Source organism: Amblyomma americanum, chromosome 5 (assembly GCF_052857255.1).
Source record: "Amblyomma americanum isolate KBUSLIRL-KWMA chromosome 5, ASM5285725v1, whole genome shotgun sequence".
Classification (NCBI taxonomy): Eukaryota; Metazoa; Arthropoda; class Arachnida; order Ixodida; family Ixodidae; genus Amblyomma; species Amblyomma americanum.
This window is the reverse complement of record NC_135501.1, coordinates 157,957,279-157,963,429: the sequence shown is the minus strand read 5'-3', so window position 1 is coordinate 157,963,429 and position 6,151 is coordinate 157,957,279. Positions and strand designations below refer to the sequence as shown.

Here is a 6,151-nt window from a genome sequence, read left to right as displayed (position 1 = left end):
TCATACGCCATACATCATTGTGTCAAGCCGCACTGATCATGTCTGAATTATTTGAAATCAGCACTTAACACGATATGGGCATTTCAGTCCTGCCTGCCTCGTGGATCACGTGAAAGGAACCGGCTTCCTGCCGGATTGTCTACATCAATGATAACAAGCAGTTACACTTATATCAATAGCCGAATATGTTTCATAACTCTCATTTTACTAGTTTAAGTATTTCTTCTACGCTTCTTTTTAATTACCCCCTCTCCCTTTAGGCTCCACAAATAAAAAAATTAAACGTTCCTTCTCAGAAGGCCTAATGTTCTTGGCATCAGACACACGTACTTTTTAGGAACAAACGCGACTCGCGCTTTCTTTCCAGCAAACAAAATATCCGGCACTAAATATTTTATTCTTGTGAAGATCTCTTCCCTTTTATATGATATAAATGAGCGGAGTGGAGGAAATATTTATTATTGTTCTTCAAATTCCACTGGGAGGACTCTCCACGAAGGTTGCATGCTCGAATAGTTGCGCTCGAACCGAAAATTTAGAGCCCCGGAAGTGTATCACCGACTTCGTCAGCTAATGCTTGGTGGGCGATGCAGCCTGGTGCGTTGGAGAAAAGTTTCCGACAAGGCCTCTAATGAGCTTCGATAGAGGTTGATCAATCTTGGCACATTTGTCTCTCAGGCGTAAAAAATTATTAGATGAAATGGCCATGCAACATAAACATTTTGCGCTCAGATGCCCGTTATAGACAATAATTGCCTTTGAGAAAAGAAAACGCATAGCAACCGCCTCGCTTTAAAGGAATACTTCGATCATGAAAAAACGAAAGGCATAGTAACCACCTCGCTTTAAAGGAGTGCTTCAATCATGAGAAAAGGAAATGCATAGCAACCGCGTTGCTTTAAAGGTATTGGGTGCGAGGACATACTGTGGCGCCATCTCTCGGCGGCGTGCGCCTGACGCACTAAATGGAATAACGCGCGTTGAACTGCTACTGTGCGACACTTTTCAAGGTAGTTTAGTTGCGCGCTAATATTTTATTTATTCATTTAATGAATACACTTGGTTCTGGACCGGTTTACGCTCAATTTGAGGCATCAAGCGTTCTCCCTCGGCAAAAGCAAACCACGTTACCATGTTTAAAATCAGTTGCTGAGCGAGTTGGCACTTCATGCTTACATTCACAGCGCAAAGACGAACACGGGCACGAGGGGAGACACCACAATACGCCGACATCAACAACGTTTATTGCTGCGTGCTGCCAATACATATATAGTACAGCGGGCATGCGCAGCAACGAAAAGGAAAGTCATGTGAGACTGGTAGCAGCGCCAAACCGCACGGGAAACACATCATCATATGTACAGGAAAGAAAACATAAAGCTGGAAGGCATAAGCTTGTGTCTGAAGAAGACCAACAATTATTTCTGTCAAGTGCAGGTCGTGAGGGGTTTGGCAAGGGTGTCTAGTGCAGATTTTTTTCTGTTTCAAGACAGTGAAAACTACTTTTTGTGTCCTGTAGAGTTCAACGCTTTTTTCATCAATGATGTTGTGGAGAGGGCTGTCTGCTTTTTCAAGTTATATGGGTTGCCTTCCCTTGTAACTGCATAAAATAGGTGTCCACCTTTAAGTTATTTTAACTATGCCCATGGTTGGAAATAAATAGTGTATTTACTTTGAGCATTTCAACTTTGCTGTTACTGACACTATGAAAACGAAACTTGGGTACTTAATGTCATGCTGTTTGCTGTGTAGTTAGTGATATAGAGGAATGCCCTGCGATTCCAAAGGGGGAACACATTTGGAAGGACTGACTCAAGGAAGAAAAAAGCGTGTACAGAATGAAAACGCTAAAAGATTACCGAAAAAACATTTTGGGCAAGAGAAGAAAGACACCTCAAGCACATATGTAACGGAAGTTATAAGAGTAAGGCATATGATGAAAACAGGTGCTAAGAACATAAACAAAGAAGCAAACGCAATGTAGAACTCACCTAAGAGAACATAGGAAATATGCTTACCCCTTGGTTCGAGCAAACAAATAAAGGAGCCGTAGGAAACAATCTGAGAAGAAACTGAACTGAAACATATTGTCCATGCACTTTGGTAGTCTTCTACTGAACCAAAAACTTGTAGCTGCAGAAGATGGGCTTGGAGAGATTAACAATTCCCGCAATGACTTGTATAATGTCATCAATTTAAGGAAAAAGCTCGGTGCCCAAGTTCACCGTCAATATCTTAAACACTTTCATCCACTGGATTGCACTCTCGACATGAACACTAGCAGCTGCGATACTTTGATTTTTTTCAGCTTCATTTTTTGTAAGTTTCTTTCTCGTGCGTAGGAACGGTGGACGCACTATTGTGATTTGATGCTCAAGGCAGAGTTTGTCTATTAAGAAACCTTTATCCACCATGACACTATACATTGAAGGTATAAACTCTTCTAGTATCTTGCTTTCCTTCGTTTTAAGGAAGTCAGATTCCCGGCCACCATAAGCTTTGCTTACATGACTTATGTGACCTCCCACTGTCTCATAGACCAAAACATAGCTGGGTACACACCCTTGTACCAGCTGTATGTCAACAGCTGTATGTCAACAGCTGAGACTTCATATCGTTCGGCCTCTGAATTGGGATCTCCGTGCAGTCTAGCCCAGCTCTCACACTCAAGTACTCCTTGAAGTACACCGTCAAGTTATCAACAACAGCTTCCTTGCTTGGCCAAAAGACTGCATTTTTAATTATTTCAGCCAATATTATTACACTGGCCTTGAATATTTCTGATGCTGTGGTGCGATGAATGCCAAAAAGCATGCCAAGCAATGCGAATGAGATGTTGTGGTGAAGCTTGATGAGCGTTAACAACACCGCGTCCTCGTTTGATAAGCAAAACAATTTTGCTTGCATGAACATCCGGCTGTCAGTATAAACATGGCATGTGTTATAGAACAGCTGGAAGCAGGGAATACCATTTAAGGTGTTCAGATCTTTTTCTCCCTGAATGCTTGCCGTGCTCAGCGGTTGCTTTCGTGCTGAATCTTCTCTGTTGACTTGCACGCCAATCTCCTTCCTTATGGCCTGGAGCTCAGCAGGGATATCTGAAGGAGATAGTGCAATTTATTTGCGCAGTCAACAAATGCAATAAATATATAAATAACGCAGCTGAAAATGATATCTTGCTTGCCACCTGGACTGGGATTGATAGTTGCGTTGCCCCCTGAATCAGGTGCACTTTCTTCGATTTCTCCTTAGTCAGATAAACTTGCTTCAATCCCTGGTTCACATAGAAACAACGGTAACGGCTTCTATTTAGGGAAAATGTCGCTCAACGGCCTGTCTTCTGGAAAGAAAATGTCAGCTTCAGATATGCATTTCTCACAAAATGGTACTGCAAACTTCTAGCTGTAAAAAAGCAAATAATTTAAACAGTTGACCGCAGCCTTTGCTATGCAAATAGGTATAAATTCTCCAAACTTGCGGCATGCACTGCAATATCAGCCTTAATTCCTCTCTAATGACATTCTTGACTAACAAATAAACAAGCTAGCAGTTGATACATAGGTGATAATAAAACACCAACAAAAATACGATTGCCAACACCGTGAAGAGCACCTGGTCTTTGTATTTAATAACATCGGTTGTTAAAACTATGCTTCTGTTTCCTTGGCTCATTTGTGGAAAAAAAAATTTTAGCTTATGATGTAAATTGATTTTAAGAATGGATGCAGTGGAGATTTAGCCAAGCCGTTTTAAAATGCATTCGTACATTCTTGTCACGCGCGTGCAAGGGGCTCAAAAATGCAAAGCAATGTTATGACCTTCATTACTAGACACAGAATCTAACATTTGTAAGAAAAGGCAACCACATCAAGCATAGGAGCGCAAAATTAGAAAATTAATTATAGAAGTGACATGCCACAGGCAAGCATTAGTGCACTCTTATGAGTCTCGTGACACAATGAATACATCCATTCATCAATTATACGCCAACGTTACCTAAAGAGTCACTGCACAAAGCAAGCGCAGCAAGCAAAAACAGTATTATTTGAGACACAGTGCAATACTTACTCCCAAACATGTAGATATGCTACGCACTGCGTGCTGTGCGCGAAATTAAAACTGCGTAATCGCGCCCGACGCTACCACGCACTTTAAGCTTACCTCCGCCCTGTGGCCTGTTTCGGCGACGCCGAGCAGACGGCTGACGATCCAAAGGTCAAACAGGCAGGTTCTGAGAGGACACTGCGTCGCGTACAAGCCAGCGCCTTTTCCATCCTGTCAGCAATAAACCTTCGTTAGCTCCAGAAGAGAGACATGCGCGGACGTAAATGCGCGCGGCCGCTTCGGCTGCTACTCACCGAACAGTTAAGCGCGAACTCCATAGATGACATCTTGTTCGCTGAAATCTTTGCTGCACACACGAGAATGCACACTCGCATCTTTTCCCATTCGCAGCTTGATTAACCAGGTTTCTCGTAGCTTCCTCTCTTTCGGATAGAAGTGGAAGCTTGGTTCCGCCGCGTGAGTCTGGCATTGAGGCACAGGGTAGTAGGCGACCATGGCGAAAGCTTAAATAAACTTTAGCAGCACCAACGACGACACACGGTCAAGGTGTAAAATGCTGGCACTCACTAACAGCGAAACATGCAGATGATAGCGCAACTTTTAGCATTTAGAACGCATAACTTGAATCGATAATCTGCTTCTGCAAAGGTGAGAGAAGACCCGTGATCCCACTTGCTGCGGAAGGTCAACGCTAGCGGCACTCGCTCGGGTGGTGGAGCTCGCGCCCAATACTTCGATCATGAGGAAAAGGCAACGCACAGCAACCGCCTCGCTATAAAGGAATATTTCCACCATGAGAAAAGAAAACGCTTAGCAACAGCCTCGCTTTAAAGGAGTGCTTCAAACATAAGGAAAGGAAACTCATAGCAACCGCCTCGCATTAAAGGAATCCCTGAATCCTGAGGAAGGGAAATGCATAGCAACCACCTCGCTTTAAAGGAATGCTTTAATCATAACAGGAAACGCATTCCAACGGCTTCGCTTTAAACGAATCCTTCATTCATGGAAACTGAAACTGCATAGCAACCGCGTTATTATGGAGGCAAAACGCTAAGACGCCCGTGTGCTGTGCGATGTCAGTGCACGTTAAAGATCCCCAGGTGGTCGAAATTATTCCGGAGCCCTCCACTACGCACACCTTTCTTCCTTCCTTCTTTCACTCCCTTCTTTATCCCTTACCTTACGGCGCGGTTCAGGTGTCCAACGATATATGAGACAGATACTGCGCCATTTCCTTCCCCAAAAACCAAATAATATTATTGTTATAAAAACCACCTCGCTTTAATGGAGTGCTTCAATCATGAGAAAACCAAACGCATAGAACCCAATCCCTCTAAGGGACTGCTTCATTCATGAAAAATGGAACTGCATAGCAACCGCCTCCCTTTAATGGAATGCTTCAATGATGAGAAAAGGAAACGCATAGGAACCACCTACCTTTAAAGGAATGCTTCAATCTTGATTAAAGGAAACTTATAGTAACCGCCTCGCTTTAAAGGAATGCTTCAATCACACCGTGAACATAGGTTTTAAAACGTGAGTGGAAGACGAGAACAGTGAAGAGGAGGGCTTTGGATTAAATCCTACCACCTGCATTTCTTGGTTGTGCACTGGCGTCGCACAACCGACGTGCGTCTTAAGACCACCACGCAGAGACGGTGAACTTTTCGTAGCGGAGCTGCGCTAACGCCACCTCCGTCTTCCAGCGCCTTTGAGTGAGATGCACGCTGCCTATTGTTTCCCGAATTGCTTGACACGTGGCGCCACCGCCGACCTGATGTTACATCACCGTCCAACCAAAACGAGGAGGTTGCAGCCGGCGCTACATGGCGGGACAGGGGACCCAACGTCGCAAGCTCTGTAGCTTCCCATTGGCTGCTCTCCTACTTACACGAAGAGCAGCTTGCTTGTGACCAGAGATTCTGAGGGACGCAAAACCACACGGTGCGTGGGAGAAAAAAGCCGGTTGGCGTTGCAAGCGGCGCGCAAACATCAATAAGCGTTGCGCATTTTAACGGTTCTGTGAGCTGTGCCTAACGCATCGTCTCCTGCGAAGCACTGCAAACCGCAGCCTGCATGTTATCCT

At 44.2% G+C, this 6,151-nt stretch overlaps 1 pseudogene; it reads right to left on the bottom strand.

Annotated features, from left to right (window-relative positions):
- Window positions 1-2,195: 2,195 nt before the first annotated feature.
- Window positions 2,196-2,913, bottom strand: LOC144134286 (uncharacterized; annotated as a pseudogene).
- Between the last annotated feature and the right edge of the window lie 3,238 nt (window positions 2,914-6,151).